The sequence below is a fragment of the Dendrobates tinctorius genome, unplaced genomic scaffold (genome assembly GCF_039654945.1).
Source record: "Dendrobates tinctorius isolate UK_male_01 unplaced genomic scaffold, ASM3965494v1 ptg000174l, whole genome shotgun sequence".
NCBI lineage: Eukaryota > Metazoa > Chordata > Amphibia > Anura > Dendrobatidae > Dendrobates > Dendrobates tinctorius.
The window spans coordinates 1081413-1101259 of NW_027361841.1; the positions used below are offsets into that span (position 1 = coordinate 1081413).

Below are 19847 nucleotides of genomic sequence, written 5' to 3' on the forward strand. Positions count from 1 at the left end.
GGTCCTCTGATTGGGGTCTAGTTCTGTGTTGCCCCGCAAGGATTTAAAAGGAAATTCCTTAATTGATGTAAAAAGACATAAATCCATGCGACACATTCATTCCAGCACTTTGTATCATAATGTAATGGAGGCTTCTCTTCCTCCCTTAGATGTCAGAACACGCCCCCTCCCGGTAAGACACTCCCCCGGAAATGACATCACATCTGGAAGGAGCCCATACAGCATTTACCCTAATATTATTATTGCAGACAGATCACGTGCCTGGATAATCACGTGCTACTGTCTGGGAATCTCCCTTCCTCCAGTCATCTGCGCGGTGACCGCGGTCGCTTGATGTACGTCATATGGGGCGTGTCACTGTTAGTAACGGAAGAGCAGGTTACGGAAAGCGCAGTGTGAGAAGTCAGCAACTAGGAGCATGCAGGTGAGAGCGGGAGTGCTGCCTGTAACCTGTACTAATCTCAGCCTGTCTGTAGGTGACCGGGTCCTGTAACCTCAGTTTGTCTGTAGGGGACCAGGTCCTGTAACCTCAGCCTGTCTGTAGGGGACCGGGTCCTGGAGCCTCAGCCTGCCTATAGGTGACCGGGATCTATGGCCTCAGCCTGTCTGTAGGGGACCTGGTCCTGTAACCTGGTCCTGTAACCTCAGCCAGTCTATAGGTGACTGGGATCTATGGCCTCAGCCAGGCTATAGGTGACCGGGATCTATGGCCTCAGCCAGTCTATAGGTGACCGGGATCTATGGCCTCAGCCAGTCTATAGGTGACCGCGATCTATGGCCTCAGCCTGTCTATAGGTGACCTGGTCCTGTAACCTCAGCCAGTCTATAGGTGACTGGGATCTATGGCCTCAGCCAGTCTATAGGTGACTGGGATCTATGGCCTCAGCCAGTTTATAGGTGACTGGGATCTATGGCCTCAGCCAGTCTATAGGTGACCGGGATCTATGGCTTCAGCCTGTCTGTAGGTGACCGGGATGTATGGCCTCAGCCTGTCTGTATGTGACCGTGATGTATGGCCTCAGCCTGTCTGTAGGTGACCGGGATCTATGGCCTCAGCCTGTCTATAGGTGACCTGGTCCTGTAACCTCAGCCTGTCTGTAGGTGACCGGGTCCTGGAGCCTCAGCCTGTCTATAGGTGACAGGGTCCTGTAACCTCAGTTTGTCTGTAGGGGACCAGGTCCTGTAACCTCAGCCTGTCTGTAGGGGACTGGGTCCTGGAGCCTCAGCCTGCCTATAGGTGACCGGGATCTATGGCCTCAGCCTGTCTGTAGGTGACCTGGTCCTGTAACCTCAGCCTGTCTGTAGGTGACCGGGTCCTGGAGCCTCAGCCTGTCTATAGGTGACCTGGTCCTGTAACCTCAGTTTGTCTGTAGGTGACCTGGTCCTGTAACCTCAGCCTGTCTGTAGGTGACCGGGTCCTGGAGCCTCAGCCTGTCTATAGGTGACCGGGTCATGTAACCTCAGCCTGTTTGTAGGGGACCGGGTCCTGTAACCTCAGCCTGTCTATAGGTGACCGGGTCCTGGAGCCTCAGCCTGTCTATAGGTGACCGGGTCATGTAACCTCAGCCTGTTTGTAGGGGACCGGGTCATGTAACCTCAGCCTGTCTATAGGTGACCTGGTCCTGTGGCCTCAGCCTGTCTGTAGGGGACCGGGTCCTGTAACCTCAGCCTGTCTGTAGGGGACCGGGTCCTGTAACCTCAGCCTGTCTGTAGGGGACCGGGTCCTGTAACCTCAGCCTGTCTGTAGGGGACCGGGTCCTGGAGCCTCAGCCTGTCTGTAGGTGACCTGGTCATGTAACCTCAGCCTGTTTGTAGGGGACCGGGTCCTGTAACCTCAGCCTGTCTATAGGTGACTTGGATCTATGGCCTCAGCCTGTCTATAGGTGACCAGGTTCTGTAACCTCAGTCTGTTTATATGTGACCAGGATTTTGGAATGCATCTAGTGTCTGACCAGTACCCACATGATCATGTGCTGGTGTGATAGTGGTGGTATACCTTGGAATGTTTGTATATTAGTGAAGCTTTGGGTATAATTGTCAGTTAGTTGTGCTGATTGGGAATCAGGGAAGTTGTCATGTAACTTCTGTTTGCATCTGTTGGAATGTGACTGAGGAAATAGTGCAGCACCGCACCTGCTATTCTGTCACCAGTCACATGCCCAGCATACAAATCATAAAGGTATGTCTCCTCTCCAGTACTCCAGTAATGCTTTCTTTATTTCTCCTGATAACTTTTCATTATGCTCAGGGGTCTCGTGGATTTGTTGTTGTTCCTGGTGACTTTTTATATAATTTTTTTTTTTCTTTGATGGTTGAGAAGTGTTTTACAGGTACAATAAGTGAGGTCTGTGTAACCAATTACTATATATTTGTCATTTTTAAGGCATGTTGGAGAATAAATTCTGCAACTTTGTTATTTTTTACCTTTTGAATTAGTTAGTAATATGACAATAAGTATAATGCAAGATCCATAAAGGGGTGTTCTGAAAGTAACACTGATTTAATCCTAAATATCTATCTATTTAGTGTAATAATCTAATATACTTTTGAATCAAAAAGTCGCTACTATTCCCTTTCTCACTGCTTTTTTTTTTTTTTTACCAAGTTCCTGATGACCTTTTGTTTGGTAAGCCTCCATGCAACAAGACGTCATTAGGGGGCAGAGGCTGCGGTAACTGCTGTAGCCTCTATCCCCACCCTGAAACGAAGAGTCATCAGTGACGTCCATTTCAGGGGCTGGGCCTTGCTGTAATGAGCATGCGATCGTTGTCAAGTCCAACGTTTGCTCTGTACGATTTTCTCACTGTGCAATATTCTTTTTAATGCACAGTGAAATAAAAAAAATAAACATAATAAAATTACCAATAAATACACTTATGTAAAAAACAAAGTGTTTTCTATAAAATAGCCTTTTCTGTGTAAAAGCAGCAAAACATATAAAAAAAATGTAAATATGGTATCGCTGTAATCATACTGACTCGAAAAATAAAGTTGTCCTATCATTTTTACCACTCGGTGAACAGCATAAAAAAAAAATTACTGAATTGCTGGATTTTGTTCATTCTACCTCCTAAAAATCAGAATAGAAAACTTTACGTGCCTGAAAATAGTACAAGTAAAAAACCAAGCCCTCACATGACTCTGTCTGCAGATGTATAGGAAAACTATAGCTCTTAAAATATGGCGATGTGTAATAAAAAGCATTTTTAAGTGTGTAATAGCACAAAGCGTAAAAAAAATTCTCTAAATCTGGTATAGCTGTAATCACAGCAACTGAAAAACAAAGTCGTGTAATCACTTATACCGCACAAGTAACAGCGTAAAAAATAAAACCAACTCTTGACCTGCCGTTGATTTGTTCATTCTACCTCCCAAAGATCATCTCGCATCTATACCGCGCTGAGCGCTGATACCGAGGTTTCCATGTAAATCGCTGAAATATACGTAGTTCAGACAGAACCCCCAGCGGTAGACTCCCTATAATGAGGCAGATGGGGACACTAGACGCCGTCTGGTCTATGATCCGGCGGTGTCCGTCTTTTAAAAGGGAACCTGTCACCAGGTTTGACCGATATGAGATACGGCCACCACTTTTCAGGGCTGATATATAGCATTCTATAATGCTGTATATAAGCCCCCAACCCGACCTGTAAGAGAAAAAAAAACTTATACTCGCCTGCGGGGCTGTCCAGTCCGAGGGGTGTTAATGTTTTTCGTCCGGTGCCTCCCATCTTCTTACGATCGCCGTCCTCCTTCTTGCTTTGTGTAGATGAGGTGTCCCTGCATCATCCACACAGTCTGCTTAGCATCGCGCTCCTGTGCAGGTGTACTTCTCTGTCCTTTTGAGGTCAGAGCAAAGTACTTGCAGTGTGCAGGCGCCAGGTCTCTTTGACCCCGCAGGTGAGTATAGTAAAAGCTTTTTTTATTTTTTTTTTTTTTTTTTTTAATATCCAGCATTATAGAATGATGTATGTCAGCCCTGAAAGGTGGTGGACGTATCATATCAGTTAAACTTGGTGACAAGTTCCCTTTAAAGGGAATCTGTCACCTATTTTTTGGTATATAAGATGCGGCCACCGCCATTAGGGGCTTATCTACAGCATTCTGTAATGCCCCGATGTAACTGAAAGAGAAGAAAAACGAGTTAGATTATACTCACCCAGGGGCGGGCCGGGTCCGGAGGGTGTCGCGGTCCGGCGCCTCCCATATTGCAGCGATGGCTTCCTCTTCTTTGCTTCCCGTCGCTTCTTTCCTTCCACATTGCTTTAATTCTGGTGTAGTCCTTAAAAGGTTAAAAACTTTTTGAATGTGGTTTTGAGCACTTTGAGGGGTGCAGTTTTTAAAATGGTGTTGCTTTTGAGTATTTTCTGTCACATAGACCCCCTCAAAGTGAAACCTCAAAAGGTATATGGTCCCTTAAAAAAAAAAAAAAAATGATGAAAAGTCTTATTTACACACCAGTTAACGGTATTTTTTGAAGTCCTTGACAGCACCACCTGAGAGAGGGGATCCGCCCTTCAGGTACAGGAAACCTACAGATACAAAAGGGCGGCACCTCTCCCACGCATCAGTTGGATTACAGAGCACAAGAGGACCACCAAGGATAATGGCATGATTTACCGTATTTTTCGCTTTATAAGACACTCCGGATTATAAGACGCACCCCAATTTTTGAGGAGAAAAATAGGAAAAAACATTTTTTTAATAAAATGGTGGTGCTTCTTATAATCCAGGCGTCTTATTGCTTACCGCTCTGTCCCCGGGGTGCTGTCGCCCACTCTGAACCTGGTGCTGCCCCACCATGCTGGGTCCTCCGGGTGCTGCCGCCGCCGCGCTGGGTCCCTCGGGTGCTGCCGCCGCCGCGCTGGGTCCCTCGGGTGCTGCCGCCACCACGCTGTGTCCCCCGGTGCCTGCCGCCGCGGGGCTCTATCCTGTGCTGCGTGGGGGGCTTTGCCGTTCCATCCTTGCCTATGCCGTGGCTTGCTTCCTGGAAAATGGTCGCCGCGCAAGCACAGATGGATATCTCGGCACTGAAATCTCGGGAGATGAGAGTTCAGCGCTGAAATCTCATCTCCCGAGATTTCAATGCCGAGCTCTCCATCTGCGCTTGCGCGGCGGCCATTTTCCAGGAAGCAAGCCACTGCACAGGCATGGATGGAACGGCAGAGCCCCCCCACGCAGCACAGGACAGAGCCCGGCGGCGGCAGGCACCGGGGGACACAGCGTGGCGGCGGCAGCACCCGAGGGACCAAGCATCGCGGTACCCGGAGGACCCAGCGCTGTGGCAGCAAGTAACGGACACCCGCAGCGGCAGCACAATAAAAGGTATGTTTGCATTGTAAGACGCACCACAATTTTCCCCTCAAATTTGGGGGGAAAAAAGTGCGTCTTACAAAGCGAAAAATACGGTATGTACAACACTATTACTACTTGACTATTTACCACATGTGGATCATAAGAGGAAGAAGTGCACACCCAGAACTAAGAAAAAGGGAGGGAATCTACGGGTGCTGTCATGGACTCCGAAAAATACCGTTAACCGGTGAGTAACTAAGACTTTATTCGAGCGTCCATGACAGCACCACCTGAGAGAATTACAGAGACTAATAACTACTTAGGGAGGGACTACAGCCTGCAACACCCTTACACCAAAGGAGAGGTCTGAGGAAGCAACCAGGTCTAGCCTATAATGCTTGAAAAATGTGCTCGGAAAGGACCAGGTAGCTGCCTTATATATTTGGTCGATCGAGACTTCCGATCTCTCCGCCCACGAGGTTGCCATGGCTCTAGTGGAATGCACCCTCAGTTTTCCAGGTGCCAACCTGCCCTTCGAGGTGTATGCCTGCAAAATAGCCTCCCTAATCCACCTAGCTAGCGTGCTTTTTGATGCTCTACGGCCCTTCTTAGCGCCCTGATAAGAGACAAGGGATTATCCTTTTTCCAGGGATCAGTAACTGCTAGGTATTCCAGGAGACATCTCCTAACATCTAGGGTGTGTAGTTTCTTTTCCTTTTCGTTCACTGGGTTAGGGAGAAAAGTTGCAAGGACTATTTCCTGCGTCCTATGGAAACTGGAAGCTACCTTAGGTAAGTATGCTGGATCAGGCCTAAGTATTACCCTATCGTCCCTGAATTGTGTATAAGGAGGAAGCCTAGATAACTCCTGGATGTCACTCTATGAGCTGAGGTCAGTACTACCAGGAAGGCTACTTTGAGGGACAGTTTTTTTATGGAGGCCGATGGAATAGGCTCAAACGGGGCCTCTGTCATGGCTGTGAGGACTAGGTTCAGATCCCACGGCATGAACCTATCTTTCCAGGACGTCCCCCTGACAGCACCATGGAGGACGTCCTCCTCCTCCTTACAGGGACAGGAAAAGCACACGAGAGGTTAAAAGGTTCCGTCCCACCCCATCTCCCTCAGTGGTTTTCCTGTCCCTGTATGGAGGGACACGCGAGAGGAAGCGCAGCAGTGCTTACCGGGCTCAGGGGGATCGGGCGGCCAGTCCAATCCTTCCCCCTGTGAAGACGCCCAGGGCCGATACTCTCCGGTGGGGAGTCCCTCTGCTCCAAAGGCCAGGAGCAGGACGTCGCTCCTGGTGGGAGCCGCTCCTCCCGGTGGGAGGCTCTCGGCTCCAAGCGTGGCCGCCCTGGTGGTGAAGGCCGGTCCCCCGCAGGCAGCTGGTCGGGCGGGCGCCGGCATCAGGAAGAGGCGGGGCTGTGTCAGGGTAGAAAGTGGCAGGAGTGATTCCTGGCTGAGGATGCGCGTCATTTCCGGTGACGTCACGCGCCGGGTTTGAATCTTGGCACGCGCTCCAGGAGCTCGGCGTCTCTCTGGAAGCGCGACAGCATGGATGCCGATCAGACGAATGGAGGGGTAAGTGCGCTGAGCGCAAATCACCCTCCTCATACCACTGTCCGCAGGCAAGGGCCTGACTACCCTATCCTCTATCATAGGATAAGGGAACCCCAGCAGCCCCCCCGTCAGCGGCCAAAGACCTGGCCAAGGCCACATCTAAGTCGGTCAGATGCCCAGTATGCAGGGTAAAGCTGCCAGACACCTATGCCAAAACCCTCTGCGGGCCCTGCACGTCAAGGGTGATAGGAGATGAGCAGCCGTCTCTCCTATCCGAGATGAGATCTCTGATACGGGAGGAAGTCCAGGCCTCCAGAGTCAGCCTTGCACAGCGGCGGTCCCCCAGTCCAGGGCCAAGCCGAAAGCGTCCAAGGTGGGAGTGTTATGATTGAGTCACCGTAGGAGGCAAAAATAGAAATGCTAGCTAAGTCCAGAAAACCAGAGAAGTTGGCAGCTATCGGATTGCAGACCCCTGAACCTATCAACACAACTAGCAGTAGCCGTGGGGGGGTCCTACGATGCCCAAGGCCCCTCGATCACAGCCGGAGGACTACATAGCCTAAAGACAGAAAGGGAAATCTAAACTGCCCCAGAGCAGACCCCAAAGCAAAAGGCAGCCCCCCACATATAATGACGGTGAAGCAAGAAGAAAGAACAAAACGCAGAAAGACTGAGCAAAGATGGGGCCCAAGCTAGCTTAGATAGGAAAGGACAGGAAGGCTGCTGTCTGCAATCCGTGAAAAACCCTATGAAAATAAGAGCCAACAAACTGACAGTAAAAAAAGGCCCTGAAGACGCTAGGCTTCAAAAAAGGCTATGTCAGTACTCAGGAATATTCTGAAAACAGAGCAACAGGCAAAAGGAGATTCAGCTCACCCCAGCATGGAATGGCAGAATCCAGAAAAGCAAGGAAAACAAAACACTAATGCAAAAAGGCAAAGCAGAAATCTTAGCTTTAGATGAGCAGGAATCAGACTGGTTTCCTAGAAGTCCACAGAGAAATCACCCGCAGGCCAGAAGGGCGTCGGCAGCCTTATATCCAGTCATTAACTCCACTCAGCCAGTCATCATCATCAGCCCCATGTGTTTGACAATCAGGCTCACTACCTTTCTTCACCAGAAGAGGGAGTTCCTCGGGCCTCAGTAGTGAAGGGGAAAATGAACTCACAACATGGGAGGCTGAGTTATCCGAACCAAGCTCCGAGGAAGGGTCAGGCTTCCGGGACTCGAATCCAGAGGAGGAAGGAGAGATCCCGGACAAGCAAGATCAGGGCAGGAAATACCTGTTCAGACTAGAGGACACGGACGATTTGGTCCAGGCGGTGAGGAACACCATGCAGATGGAGGAAGTTCCTATACCACAATCAAGACAAGACCTGATGTTTGGAGGACTCGTGTCTCAAACACAGATAGTGTTCCCCGTAAGTGAATACATCAAGACGATGGTCCGTGAGGAGTGGAAGGAGGCGGAGAGACGACTGGTGCTATCCCGGGACTTTAAAGGTCGACTGCCGTTCGATCCCGAGGAAACACGATCATGGGAGGAAGTACCGAAGATCGACGTTCCCGTAGCCAAGGTCACCAAAAAGACCGCCAGCCCATTCAAGGATTCATCAAGTCTCCGGGACCCGATGGACAGAAAGGCGGGCGTTTTATTAAAAAGAACTTGGGAGACCTCGGCGGCCCTTATCAGGGCTAACATAGCCACCTCGGTGGCCAGATCTATGTTTTTGTGGTTGGGGCAGTTGGAGGAACACCTGACCAATAACACTCCTAGGTCCGAGATCCTAGCTTCCCTTCCCCTCATGAAGTCGGCCATGGCATTCCTATCGGATACGTCGGCCGAATCAGTAAGATTCGCGGCCAGAAACGGCTCCCTTTCTAATGCGACCCGAAGAGCAGTCTGGCTTAAATCTTGGTCAGAAGATAACGCTTCTAAAGCGAAGCTCTGCTCCCTTCCCTTCTCAGGTTTGAGTATTCGGAAAAGCCCTAGATAATATCTTAGAGCTGGTGTCCGACAAAAATAAAGGGTTCCCAGAAGAAAAATCTAAGCGACCCCAGCCTTTTCGGAAAGGCCCCTTCTATAAGAGACAGACCGACTCTAGAGCCCAGGTCAGGTCCAATAGAGGCTCATACAGAAGCTCCCAGGGCCAAGGTGGGAGAAGCAATGCCCCCTTTTTCCGTCAACCTCCAGGTCTAGGAGGCAATGACGCCATAGGTATTGGGGGAAGACTTCGCCACTTCGTAACAAATTGGTCCCGAATTACCCAGAATCAGTGGGTCCTCAGAACCATCGCGGAGGGTTACGGTATAGAGCTCTATTCACCTCCCCCCGACAGATATATTACCCCCACCGTAGTTCTGGCGGACTCAGCAATGTGGGCAGACATACAGGACATGATCAGATCGGAGGTTATAGTACCAGTTCCTCTGACAGGAGAAATGGACACTACTCTTCCCTGTTCTCCATTGCAAAGCCATCCGGCGAGGTCCGGACTATTATAAATTTAAAGCCCCTAAATACCTGGGTAAGGTACAAGAGGTTCCGGATGGAATCTATTCGATCCGCAATACAGTTAATAGACAGGGACGCTGTCATGTGCACCCTCGACCTGAAGAGTGCGTACCATCAGGTCCCTATCCATCCCTCATCCCAGAATCTACTAAGATTCGCAGTCAAATTACCAACCCAGACCTGCCACTTCCAGTTCCAATGCCTTCCATTCGGGCTGGCTTCGGCCCCCCCCCGAATCTTCACAAAGCTGGTAGCGGAGGTGGTGGCCTTCCTGAGAAGTCAGGGTATCGTCATCATCCCGTACCTAGACGACTTCCTCCTGGTGGCAGTATCCGAAGAAGCGCTCATTCGAGACAGGGACCGAGCAACAACTCTAATGGAGTTCCTCGGCTGGGTGATCAACTGGAAAAAATCAGACCTCATACCAGAGTGCAGGAAGATCTTCCTTGGAGTTCTCTTAGACTCACAAGACAGGATATCCCTGCTACCAAAGCGCAGGCAGAAGACCATTTTGGACAGAGCCAGGGACCTCTTATTGCATCGTTCCTCCATAAGAGAAACAATGGAAGTTCTGGGCTTAATGACGGCCTGCATTCCGTGTGTCAGATGGGCCCAGTCCCACTCGAGGCTGTTACAAAAGCAGATCCTTGCAGTATGGGACGGAAGTCAGGTTTCACTCGACAGACCCATAAGGCTGTCAGGACTAGTGAGGGAATCACTACGATGGTGGACACGAACCAGAAATCTCCAGGTGGGCGTATTATGGACAACCTCTCCATACGTGGTACTCACCACAGACCTCTAGCCAACAATCGAGGGATTTTCTAGTGTTTTGGGATAAAGTCAGCTGGCCTCCTAGGTAACCCCCAAGAATTTTCTGATGTAATAAAACTTCTCCCTGTAGTTTCCTTGTATGGAACTGGGCCCACTGGACCGCAGGGATACGGGACGAGAGAGAGCTCAAAAGAGACATGGCTTTCCTAAGGGACATGGTGGGGTTATTGGAGGCGTTCAGGATCTGATAACGTAGGCGAACTAACCTTTTGGGAGGCAGATGGCATTCCTGCTTCTCGGAATCTAAGATGAGGCCTAGGAATTGCTGAACTCTCATGGGCTGCCGACGAGATTTTTTGATATTTAGCAGCCGCCCTAACCGTTCTAGGGCAGACATTGCATTTTGCAATTGCTTCAAACAATGGTCCGCTGTTTTGCCTATAATGAGGAAGTCATCAAGGTAGGGGTCCACCAGAATGTCTGATTCACGCAGATGGGCCATAACCTTAGTTAATACCCGGGGGGCGACTGCAATGCCAAAGGGAAGGGCCACATATTGAAAATGCTGAACTGACCCATCTAAATGAACCGCCATTCTAAGGAATCGCTGATGAGCTGCATGAATGGGTATATGGTAGTAGGAGTCTTTTAAATCCAATACCGCCATAAAGCAGTTTTCAAATAACAATTTTATTGTGGAATTGATTGTTTCCATCTTGAACGGGCGTATGACTAGAAATTCAATGAGGGCTCTAAGATTAATTATAGTCCTAAAGGAGCTGTCTGGTTTACGGACTAGAAAAAGAAGGGGGTAGAACCCTCTGCCCTTTTCTGCCTCCGGTACTTCTGTCAGGACCTTTTTGCTGCGTAGGTCACGGATTTCGGTCTCCAGGGCAGCTTGCGCCGATGGGGAAAATCTGAGCGGGGTGATCCTAAATCTGTTTTGGGGGACACAGGAAAATTCTAATCATAGGCCTGCGGCTATCAACCCCAGGATCCAGTTGCTATTGGAAATTAGGGACCAGGCCGGGTAGAAGGCAGCTAGCCTACCTTCCACCGGAGCAGTTAGTCATTGGGGCGGCTTCTTAGGTTCACAAGATGCTCCTTCCTGGCGACCCCCTCCTCCAAACATAAATCCTGTACCTCTCCTTTTTTCATCTCATCTGCCTGCCTCGATCTCGCGACAACTTTTTACGAAAGTATCTTCTCCTGGTGAAGGGACGTCTATAAGAGGGGGTCTGTTTTTAAATAGTTTTTATTGGGTTTTTCATTATATTAGTTGGAAAGGTTGAGGGAAAGAGAGGGGGGGGGGGAATGGAGGGAGGAGGGGAAAGGAGGAGACGGGGGAAGAAAGGGAAAAAGAGGGGGATAAAAATTAGAAAACCAAAATAACATTTTCAATTAAACCTATGTGGTCAAAATAACAGTCCAAGTTATTATGTGATCGACAGAAATGATACGCGTGATGTCAAATTATATTCTGGAGAAAAACAAATCACATCAAAAGAACCAATCCGCGTATCGTCTATTCGTACAGCAGGATCAGCCGGTCCGGAATTGGTTGTTCCACACTTTCCATTTCTTGAATAAGAAGGGGTCTGTAAGCTGAGAAATTTCTTTTCATCATCCCTAGCTTTTTGCAAAAGTTCGTCCAGTACTGGGCCGAACAGGTATTCTCCTTCACACCGAATGGAGCAAAGACTGGATCTGGCCTGGCTGTCCCCTGGCCAACATTTCAACCAAAGAGCCCTCCGTGCTGCGTTTGACAGTCCTGTGGCCCTAGCCGCCGTCCTTGCCGAATCTGCTGAAGCTTTGGCTAGAAAGGCTACAGCGTTCTGAATCATTGGCAAGGACTTCAGAATGGATTCTCTCGAGGCTCTGTTGGCTAACTGGGTTTCAAGCTGGTCCAGCCAGACCATCATGGATCTAGCTGTGCAGGTAGCAGCAACAGCTGGTCTTAAGGCGCCCGCTGACATCTCCCAAGTCCCTTTCAGAAATGAGTCAGCTTTCTTATCCAGCGGACCTTTTAAAGAGGCCATGTCATCAAAGGGAATGGAAGATTTTTTTGAGGCTTTAGCCACCGCTGCATCAAGTTTTGGGGCTTTGTCCCATCTGTTCACCAAGGGGTCCTTGAAGGGATATCTCCGTTTGATGGCCGGTGGTAGGGAACCCCTTTTCTCTGGCTTCTTCCATTCTCTATTTAAGAAGTTTTACACATTGTCATTTAGTGGGAAAGATTTGCGTTCCCTTGGGTCTAGGCCGCCGAACATCAGGTCCTGAGCTGAAAGTTCTGGTTTTGCGTCAGCTACCCCCATGGTGGACCTTACTAATTTGACCAATTTGTCCATTTGATCTAGGGCGAAGCAAAACCGGCTGGAGTCTTGATCCAAAGACGATGCCGAAGAAGAGGCAGAGGCCTCTGAAGAATATTTGCCTCTCCTAGGGGCAGCTGAGGAGTCTGACCCCGAAAAACTTGCTCCTCTTTAGCTTTTAGAGGGTTCCCCTTGAGATAGGGATTTTTAGGGAATCCTTTACTTCTGTCCTAATAATTTCCCTCAGGCTTGCGGTGAAACAGGGGTTTCTTCCACCACCTGTAGAAGCGGGGGAGAGTGTAAGGGACTATGTATCTTAACCAGGGACTACCGTTCCCACTTTTTTACCCCCTACCATCTGTCGCACACATGGCTGACACAACTTTTTAGGGTAGGCATCTGGCAAGGGACAACTGCAAAGGGCACATTCCCTGTTAATTTTACCAGAGCATTTCTTCCCCTAGAGAAAAAAATAAGGGGGACACTGCATCAGGGTACATTCACGAAGATCTCTTACCCAAGCATTAGAAGTAGGTACCGGATCACAGGGAGGGCAGGCTGAATCCTTTAGCCTGGAGGAACTCTTGCGGCTGTACTGCCCACTTCGGTTTTTCAGCTGGGGGTTTGTACGGGGCCTCTCTGAGGCACGCTCCTGCCCCTGCTCCTGTTCCAGCTGGGCCACGGGATCTTCCGGCTCATCCATTGCTGCAATGGGCCAAAAGCAGCCCTGCAGTGTCTGTGTGGCCTTTTGTAGCCCTTCCCCGGAAATCCGGGTCAGCAGGGATGTGGCCAGTTGCGCCCCCCCAGTTCGGGCCGTCCCTCGGTCTCCCCCACTGTGCGCCGCCCCAGCCGTCTTGCCCGCACTCGCGCCCCGCGTAATATTTCCAGTGCTCACTGGACGCGCCAGAGGACAGCGGCGCATGTGCCCCATGGCCTGACCCGGCACGACCAGTCCGTGCACGCCACGCCAGCCGGCGCAAAAACGGAGGCCCAGACCGCGGGACGTCTGGCACCAGGATGGACCCGGGGAAGGGGAAGATACTTACCGGCTCTGGAGACGGCCATCCTCCGGACCCCGCTCCGCACACCGTTGTGGAGCACTGCCCCGGCTCACCGTGGCGCTTCCAGGGACCCCACACTGACCGAGGTAGGAGACCACACCCCCCCCCCCCTGCTACTTGGGTCGGTCAGCCAGCCTGGGAATCCTGATTATTGAAGATGGACTCTCGGTAGGGAATCCTGTCCTCCAGGAACAGGAAACCAACTGATGCGTGGGAGAGGTGCCGCTCTTTTGTATCTGTAGGTTTCCAGTCCCTGAAGGGCGGATCCCCTCAGGTGGTGCTGTCATGGACGCTCGAATAAATTAGAAATTGCTGATAAACTTTTAGCCATTCTAAATTCCTAATGAAAGAAGAAAATATTTTTTAAAAATGATGCTGATGTGAAGTAGACGTGTGGTAAATGTTATTTTGTTTGATATAACTCTCTGGTTTGAGGGCATAAAATTGAAAAGTTTGAAAATTGCTAAGTTTTAAAAAAAATTTTTCGGAGCAAATTTTCATAAATGTAAGCAAAAAATATCAACCAAAAATTAACCACTAACATGAAGTACAATATGTCACAAAAAAACAGAATCACAGGGATCCATTGAAGTGTTCCAGAGTTATTACTTCATAAAGTGACAGTGGTCAGAATTGAAAGAAGAGGCAGGGGGTGAAGTAGTTAAACTGACATGACTGATGACTCTCCATTTCAGATTGGACACAGTACTCTAGTCCCCCTCCCCACATGTTTATGGCTGTTAGACAGCCGGTAAGCATGCAGGAATTGCCTGCCTTTTATGGTAATTCCATAGCCAAGTTGGCTATTGGCACTGTGATTGGCCGGCCGCATTGCGTCATCAAGTCTTATGCAAGACACACTCTTGGCACACTCTCCTCTGGAAGCAGTTCAGGAAGAGTTGATCTGGACCCCCTTCACACATCAGTGATTCCAGTACGTGTGGTGTCAGTTTTCGCACGTACACTCATTATTATCTACGAGATGGTGGCCCGATTCTAACGCATCGGGTATTCTAGAATATGGCCAGCGGGAGACCGACGTTCAAAAGATGGTCCGGGACGATCCACCACGATCGGAGATCTCACAGCGGGGGCCTGGTCGCTGCTGCGTGTCACACTGAGGCAAAGTACCCACGTTGCAAAAACGCCGCCGCGGGAAACACGCATGTGAATTTGCATGCATTTTTCCCGCGATTTTCGCGTTCGGAATTCAAGCACATTCCGAGCGATTTTGAAGCTTCGAATGTGATTGACAGGTTGGTCACACTTGTGAAGCATAGTGTTTGACAATTGTGATCACCTTTTTACAATTGATGCTGCCTATGTAGCATCAATAGTAAAAGAATGTAAAAAATAATAAAATTAAAAAAGGTTATTCTCACCTTCCGATGGCCCCCGATCGCCTCTCCACGCTCCCGGAATCTTCCGGTCCCTGTAATGCTTCGCACGATGGACCGGAGATAACGTCTCTCTCGCGAGAGCGCGACGTCATCAGCGGTCTTTCGCGCAAAGCATTACTGGGACCGGAAGATGCCGGGCGCGTGGTGAAAGGAGGGAAAGAGTCCGGGGGCCGTCGGAAGGTGAGTATATCACTATTTTTTTTATTTTAATTCTATTTTTTACAGGTTTATGGTACCCAGGGCCTGGAGGAGAGTCTCTTCTCCTCCGAACCCTGGGTACCATCCGCGCATTGAGCGCTGCGCCGGTCATCTCCCGGCTGCGTCGCCGCTGACCTCTGTGCGGCAGGAGATGACCCGCGGCAGCCGTCGGGAGATCAGCGGCTAGCGCTGCAGATCTCCCGACGGTAGCGGTGGTGTGCGACGTTTGAATTCCGCGCCAATTCGCGGCCGGACTGCGCCTGTCGCTGATTGGTCACGGCCGGCCACAACCAATCAGCGACGCGGGATTTCTGTTACAGACAGACAGGATTAGACGATTATATAGTAGATGAGACTGCTCACATGTCCTTGTGCCCACAAGGACTGTGTGCCCACATGTGGGCATGTCTGTTTTTTTTTTTTTCCAGTAGCATGGAGGATGACGCAAAGCGTGATATCTGTGTACACTATCCGTGTGACACATAAAGAATACAGAATAGATATGACAGATGTTTAGGTGTTAGAAGTGCAAAGAGAGGGATAGATATCCATTAGACATATAATTAATGCCTTGCTTGTGTAGTTTACCGTAATTATATTAAGCTAATAAATGAAAAAAATGATGTGGGGTCTTCCCTTTTTTGATAATGTAAAGCAGACAGCTGTGGGCTTACATTATCCCTGGTTATCAGGCCCTTCCCAGCCTAAAAATACAACTCCACAACCACCCCATAATTGGCACATCACATTACGTGTGCCAATTCTGGCTCTTTGCACAGCTTTTTCCCGATTTGTCCTGGTGCAGTGGCATTTGGAGTAATGTAGTTGGGTTTGATGACAGCTGTGATTTGTCAAAAATCTCAGCTGGCATCAAGCCCTGGGGTTAGTTATGGAGAGGTGTCTATCAAACACTCCCATAACCTGGTAATAAAAAGTAAAAACAGGAAAAAAAACACATTATTTGAATAAAGACTCCCCCCTACAATATCCCTCATTCACCAATTTATTGGAAAAAAAAATCCCATGCAGGTCCGAAGTAGCCCAGAAATGGACACCTGAAAGACCTAAAAAGACAAATAAAGAAAAGAGAGAGTCCCTCGTTCACCAATTTATTTTCCCAAAATGTTGCGCAGGTCTGTTGTAGTCCACGTTCCCCAATTCTGTCTTTGGTGTCTGAATAGCAGTGAAGTTTCTGCTATTCACAGGCACCGGGGACTTCAATGATCATCATCGTCGCTGGGCCTCACTAAGCGCAGCGAGACTCGGCGGTTCGGAGCGTTGTCATCACTCTCTGGTGCCTGTGAATAGCAGTCCCCTTAACTGCTGTTCATTTTTTATCTGTTAGGTTGAACAAAGCTAAAAACGCTTGCATAAACGCACTTAAAAGGCATAGGCTTTTTTTTTAACTGTGGATTTACTGCATCTAGTGCAAGTCTATGGGGGAAATTCCACACAGAAGACTCCTGCAAGAGAAATTGACATGCTGCAGCTCGGACACCCGCGCTGCAGGTTATTTTGGCCAGCGTAAAAAAGCACAGTGGGCATGGGGTTTCTATTAAACACAGCGTTTTGGACACTGAGAAAATAGGCTGCGTCCAGAACACTAGTATTACTGATCGTGTGCACACAGCCTTAAGGGGTGGAGGAGGAGAAGTTTTTTTTTTTTTTTTTTTTTCCCCCATTTTAATTTTGCCTTATGTATAATTCATTAAAAAGGAAAGATCTTCGGTTTTGTATTTTTTATTGTCAGTCCGTAAAAGTTGCGTAATACTCTGACTCCCAGGTTGCTGCTAGGAACAATGTTGTCAGGTGTCTTCCCTATGCTGTTCTCATTCAATTTGAGCGCTGTTTCCATCCATTTCCGCGATGTTTTTTTTTTTTTTTTGCCTCCCCAACCTTCCTGTTGGGGTCTTCTGAAAATTTTTTTTATTTTTTTTTCTCATTGACTTCCAGTGTACTCTGTATCCGATCTGCTCGATTCGAGTACCGAGCACGCAAGCATTTTGGTGCTTGATCATCACTAATTAGTATGTACCTTGTGTATTTATATTTATTTTGTGTATATTAAATGCAATCTGTCAGCAGGATTTCACACCACAAACTCTTTTTCTGTAGCTTTTTCAAAGACAAGTCCAGCAATACCGTTACATGGCCAGTCTATTGTAGAGCTGAAGCCTCTGTTACTCCAGCTCTATTGCCTGCTCAGTGCTACCTCCTACTGCTTGATTGACCGTTCCTGTGCTTGAAAGTCACACAGCATAGAGGCTGTTAGTGAAGTTGGAGGAGGCGGCGCCGGGCTGAAATAGAGCTGGAGTGACACATGCTTAACCCCTAAGTGACGGAGCCAAATTTTTGAAATCTGACCAGTGTCACTTTATGTGGTAATAACTCTGGAACGCTTCAACAAATCCCAGTGATTTTGAGAATGTTTTTTCGTGACACATTGTACTTTATGATAACGGTAAATTTATGTCAATATGTTTTGTTTTTATTTATAAAAAATATCAGAAATTTGAGAAAAATGTTAAAAAATTAGCACTTTTCAAACTTTGAATGATTTTCCCTTTAATCCAGATTGTCATACCACACAAAAACATTCATAAATAACATTTCCCACATGTCTGCTTTACATCAGCACCATTTGAAAAATGTTCATTTATTTTGTTAGCATTTTAGGAGGTTTAAGGCTATGTGCCCACGTAGCGTTTTAAAACGCTCGCTAAAAACCGGACTCCTTCCCAGAAATCGCGCGTTTTTTTCCGCGCGATTTCACAGCGATTTTACCGCGATTATGATCGCGATTTTGCCGTCATTTTCGCGTGCGATATTCAAGCACTTTCCAAGCGATTTGAAGCATCGCTTGGAAAGTGATTGACAGGTTGGTCACACTCGTCAAACATAGTGTTTGACAAGTGTGACCAGGTTTTTACTATTGAGGCCGCCTATGCGGCCTCAATAGTAAAAGATAGAATGTTAAAATGCTAAAAAAAATAAAAAAATCGAGGTATATTTACCTTCCGGCGTCCCGCGCTGCCATCCCGGGCCTCAGCGTTCCCAGTAATGCCTTGCGAGACCTGTGATCTCGCGTTGCTATAGCGATCTCGCGAGACCATGTCATTACAGGGCCTTGCCGCAAGGCATTACTGGGAACGCTGAGGCCGGGAATGCAGCGCGGGACGTCGGAAGGTAAATATACCCCGATTTTTTTTTTTTTTATTTTTTTTTTACAGGGGGTTGGTACCCAGGGCCTGGAGGACAGTCTCCTCTCCTCCACACCGTGGGTACCAACCGCACATGAGACGCTTAACTTCCTGCATGGTGGGCATAGCCACATGCGGGAAGTAAGCGATTCTCATGCATTCCTATGGGTGCGGAATCGCAGCAATTCTTTGTGATTCCGCACAAAAAAATGAGCATGCTGCGATTTTTTTTTTTTTTTTTTTTTTTTTTTTTTTTTACGCGATGCGATTCCGCCGCGGAAAAAAGCGCAGCATTAGCACAGCATGTGCGGAATGCCATAGGAATATATGGGGGGCATTCTGTACACGATTTTTAAACGTTTTCACGCCAAAAATCGCGGCAAAAACGCTTAAAAATCGCTACGTGGGCACACAGCCTAAAAATGTAAAATGTAGCAGTAATTTTTCATTTTATCAAGGAAATTTACAAAAAAAAATTTTTTAGGGACCTATCCAGGTTTGAAGTGACTTTAGGGGTGCTATATATTGGAAAACCCCTAAAAGTGATACCATTTTAAAAACAGCACCCCCTGACATATTGAAAACTGCAGTCAGGTAGTTTATTAACCCTTCAGGTCATTTTCAGGAATTAATGCAAACTGACATGACAGAAATGAAAAAGTGTATTTCTACCACCTAAATGCCGCTAACTTCTGAACAGGTTACAACAGCCGTCAGGCTCTAAGGCCGCTATTTGGCTGTGAATTGCCATGGTAAACATCAGGACCACACAATCATGATCTCAGGGTGCCGATGGGGATAAAGAGGAAGCCCCCACACTCTGTTAATCATTTATATGATGTCACTATTAACAGCAGCATCTAAGGGGTTAAAATGATTTGGACGGTGCAAACACTGATCGTGGCTGATGCAGCAATTTGTCAGCTATAGTGTACAGCCGACAGCTGCTGGATTGTCACCTGTATGGTGAGGCTATTCTCTTATATCTCAGGTCAGTTAAAAGACCTATTGGTTGACATTAAGGGGTTAAGATCTTCAAGTAGCTCTTCAGCTTCATTTGCATATCAATTCAAGCACTAATTTCTCAGTAATGGAGGAACAGACAGGCCATGTAATGGTTATGCTGGACTTGTCTTTCAAAGAACTACATGGAAATAGTGTAAAGTATGAAATCCACACGTTTCTACAGTTCTTGGAGGACTGGACCCAACACTTGAAGCCCCTGACATTTTTAATTCTGCAAACAATAGTAATCATTTATATTATCAAAGTGGGGTGCGGCGGTCTTGCATTTCAGTGTGATTTCCTCAGGGGTGCTTTTATCAGCATGCACTATATTAAAACATAGCCCCTGGTATTTGACTATTCTGCCCCGAGTTCTGTAGATAAGCCCCTGATGGCGGTGCCGGCAGCTGATAGGGCTAAAATGGGGTGACAGATTCCCTTTAAGCAGTACTAGGGTTTGTACTCAATGCATTTTTTTTCTACACTGGTTTTTGTTGCAGTAAACGGCGTAGCATTTTTGAGTGTCAG

General features: G+C 48.1%; 1 protein-coding gene across 1 annotated transcript in view; it reads left to right on the plus strand.

Moving 5' to 3' along the window:
- Positions 1–237: 237 nt before the first annotated feature.
- Positions 238–19847, plus strand: part of OPTN (optineurin) — a 105866-nt gene continuing 86256 nt past the window's right edge. The window contains exon 1 of the mRNA XM_073551267.1: positions 238–424. The gene's annotated coding sequence lies outside the window, so the exon portion shown is untranslated. The remainder of the gene's footprint in view (positions 425–19847) is intronic.